Genomic DNA, 4,388 nt, shown 5'->3' with positions numbered 1-4,388 from the left:
AAAAGAAAATGATAACATTTCAACTGAGAAAACTTCAGTGCAGAATTTTTTTACTTCCAATAATTCCAGAATGCACACAACAAATAGGCAAGGAGCTATTACTGTGTAAAATAAATAAATGGGACAAATTCTGAAACATTATCCCCCCCCTCCCCTCCTCCATGTACAGTGGCCTGCAAAAGTATTCACCCCGACCAATAATGCCACATTTTGATGAATTACAAATGATATAGAAACAATTTTTCCAAATAAACTTTTTATTCAAAATTGAAGAAGTCAAACTACACAGTTATAGTTGAAGGAGGTTACATGTCATGAATACCTTCAAAAACATGTACAGATAAAAATTCATTGGTTGCAAAAGTGTTCAGCCCCTTAGGTCCTTTTCCACAAAGGTGCTTCCACCAGGTGGAAGTTTCAGATTTCTGTCTGACTCAAGAAGGTTTTCATCAAGGATTCTCGTGTACTTTGCACCATCCATTGTCCCTTCTATCCTCACAAGCTTGCCAGTCCCTGGTGATTGAAAAGCAGCCCCATAACATGATGCTACCATCACCATGCTTGACAGTAGGGATGGTGTTGACTGGGTGATGTGCCACATGTAACTCTTTGACTTTAGACCAAAAAGTTAAATTTTTGTCTTGTCTGATTACAAAACTTTCTCCACATTCTTTCAGTCTCATTAAATGTTTTTTTGCAAATTCCATATGAGCTTTGAGATGAGTCTTTTTCAGTCATGGCTCTTTCTTGCCAATTGTCCATGGAGGCCAGCTTTGTAAAGGAAATGGAAATGTGATATTGATGATTGATGAATACTGACCACTATTTTGGACATAGAGCCTTGCAGATCTTTCAAAGTCATTGATGGATTTACAGTGACATCCTGAACCAGTTTCCTGCTTTCCCAGCTGCTGAGTTTGGATGGATGACCTCATCTGGGTAGCGTCTGGGTGAAATGCTGCTTCCACTTCTCGTCTAGGACCTGGCTTAGACATGTATGCACTTGATTTAGGAGAGGATGACTCAACTGTTTTAGGCTAATATGACCCCAAGGAACAACTTGGGATGTGTGCCAAAATCTCCATCCGGGACGAACAGCCCGAAAATGACCATGGCTTTTAAAAATCTATGTACCCCTTTGTCTATCACTCTATGCACCCTATTATCACTCACTCAGCCTGCTTTTGATTTATTCATAGCACCAGTGCTACAAGATCCGGAGAGAGAGAGAGTGAGAGAACGACTTATCCATCCAGTGTCACAGAGATAATATCTCATTATATTATAGATAATATCACTCCATCCAAGCAGCCTTTCAAGTTTACCTTAAGGAAAGGGCATCGCTGTCCCACTCCTTGGATTACTGGAACGCATACGTTTCCCACCTGTTCCCAATAGTCAGGGATCTGACCAATTCTCTGTGCGTATGATGATCCGTATGATCCGCATAGTGATTTGGCACATGTTTTACGCCGGATGCCCTTCCTGACGCAACCCTGGTCGCCTCTTACGACACAGGGATATAGCAAAATCAAGTTTACGTCCCCTAATACCACCTTGAAATTGGCTCTCAAAGCAGACATCAAAGATGAGACAATCAAAGCTCTCATGTTTATTGAGTATGGGAGTCACTGGGGGTTCACTGTTGAGGAGCTACTCAAGCATGAGATCACCAACTCTGCATTCTTCTTGGTTGACGAAGATGGTTACTTTAGGAAGAGTACCAGATCACAACTTGGGACTGAGCTGCTGTAGTTGTGCCCACTAATAGATTAAAAAGGGCCAGAAACCTCCCCACAAACCCACGCCATCATTATTGACTTCATGGCCTTGGTGAGAAAGGTCCCCTTAAAGAAGCTTGATCCGCCTGTCAAGACATTCCATGACTTTGCTATTGCCTTGACATCTATGGTCACCAAACCTGGGCAAAACTGTGATGAGATCCATATCGGTTTTGATGCTTACAGAGAGGATAGCATCAAGAATGGAGAGAGGGGGAGAAGAAGAAAGTCAAAAGAAATGGTTGTCCTTGATGTGATATCACCAAACCAAAATGTTCCAGTGGTATTAGAGAACTTTTGGTCATCTTCCATCAACAAAACTGCTTTCCAGGCATTCTATGTTGAGTGGCTCACCACCAATTACCACGGAACCAAACCTCTATACCTCGGTATATCACCACAGGCATGGATGGTGTCAGCTGGGTGTGCTTCTCCATTCCCTCGGCTCAACTGCACACACGAGGAAGCTGATGACAGGATGACGTTCCATGTGCAGGACATTCTAAGTCACCGGTCAGGACCTACATCCATGACGCTGTCATCAGGTGACACAGATGTCTCTGTGTGCCTGTTATACCACATCACAGTCAATTGGAGAGATCTTGGCCTCCAAGAGCTTTGGCTCATCCGCAACTCAGGAGTGAAAAGATCAATATTACCACTCCATGATATCTGCATAGCACTGGGAGACGAGCTCACAAAGTGTCTCCCAGCACTCCATGCGCTGACTCGGTGCGATACAACCAGCAAGATATCAACTAAACTTGCAGCCCTGAATGCTGTCTGCAAAGCAGGCAATTCCTCTCTGATCCTGAATTTTGACTGTCTCCAGCTCGCAGAAAGTGCAATACAGATGGCAGAGACATTCTTGGTCAAGTGTCTCAAACCATCAACAGACCTGGAGACATTTGATGACCTGCGTCTCACTGCATTTGATAATGCCCTCAAGATGGACTTTGAGAGAACCACTTGCACCTCAACTAATGCAAGGAAACGTATCCATAGAGGCTATTACCAACAGCAGCTGTGGGTCCAAGCCCCATTTGGAGATGCCACCCTGATTATGAATGCCGAGTCTTATGGGTTTGTAAGAAGAGGCAGTTTATTAGTCCCTGAGATTGTGATCTCCAAACCCAAAGGCCTGCCAAATCCCTGCACATGTGGCAAGTGTGCTTGCAAAAATGGGTGTTCCTGCAGGGTAGCTGGGATCAAGTGTTGCAAGTACTGCAAATGCAAGGGAGGTGATTGTTGTAAAAACCCTATCACTGAATGAACACTGCTCATCATCCTCATACCTGGACTCTTGTGTTACTCTACAGTCTACATGTTCCTGCCCCTGGTTTACGTGACACATAAACAGTATTAATGTGGTTTTAAAAGTTGTATTGTTGGTGGTTGGGCAATTTCCCTGCTGATCTTTGAAACATTTAAGCTCTCTCGACACTGCTGCCTACTAAAGTAATGTTTTGTTTTTTATTTTTCATTTTAAGTTGACATTCCATTGATAATAGTATGTAAATGATTGAAAATACAATTTCTTTATATTAATCAAATGCTCACTTTCTTTCTTTTTAAAAAATCCCTTGTATTGTTCAAATTCCAAATTGTCAATTCAACTCTAGTAGATGACACAAATCTTCTAACTTTGCTCTAACTCCGGAAAGTTTAAGTTAATAAATATATGGCAATTCCAGTATGTATGGTAAATAAAACGGTTTTTAGCCATTTTCTCATTAAAAAAAAATCAAATTAGAAATTTTACACTCTTCTATGACCCCCCTAAATAAATAAATAAACATGGCCATTCTGAACATTTTGAGCACCTCAGAAAATCTGTAGCTCCAACGGTTTAGAAGATACAGCTATGTCAGAATAGCACTTTCGATGAAAAAGGGTGTGGTCATTTTAAAAAGGACGTGGTCATTTTCTGGCTGTTCGTCCCGGATAGAGATTCTGGCACACATCCCAAGTTGTTCCTTGGGGTCATAGCCTAAAACAGTTGAGTTATCCTCTCCTAAATTAAGTGCATACATGTCTAAGCCAGGTCCTCTACTATTCTTAATGATGGTTTTTACCATACTCAAAGAGAGAATGAATAACTTTGAAATCATCTTGTAATCCTCTCCTGTTGGTCCAATTGACACAAAATTTTGACGATCGGTGTGCCTCTTCCTGTCGGAATTTATGATGATAATTATGACGTCATAGGTCACGTTGTGCAGGCGCCATCTTGGAAAAACCAAAAAAACTTTGCACCTCCACCTGAAACCACTCTATGAAAAAAAATTGAAACATGGCTCATTGTCAAGTACTCCCCATTTGGAATAAGATATGTTTATGATGTCATTGGTGCCTTCATTATGATGTCATAATTTGACAAGTGCAATGCTTGATCCGGTCAGTATGGAAAAAAATTTCTCTACAATCGTTGGTCCGATTGACATGAAATTTTCCACATCGGTACGCTGCTTCCTGCAGAACTTTTTGTCATAATTATGTCATAGGTCCCATGATAGACACCATCTTGGGAAAACTGAAAAACTTTGCACCTTTATATCTCCGAAACCACTCGATTGTAAAAATTTACACATGGCTCATTGTCAAGTC

This window comes from Eptatretus burgeri, chromosome 1 (genome assembly GCF_056783735.1).
Source record: "Eptatretus burgeri isolate ZD-2024b chromosome 1, Ebu_testis_v1, whole genome shotgun sequence".
NCBI classification, from domain to species: Eukaryota; Metazoa; Chordata; class Myxini; order Myxiniformes; family Myxinidae; genus Eptatretus; species Eptatretus burgeri.
Note: the sequence above shows the minus strand (reverse complement) of the source record.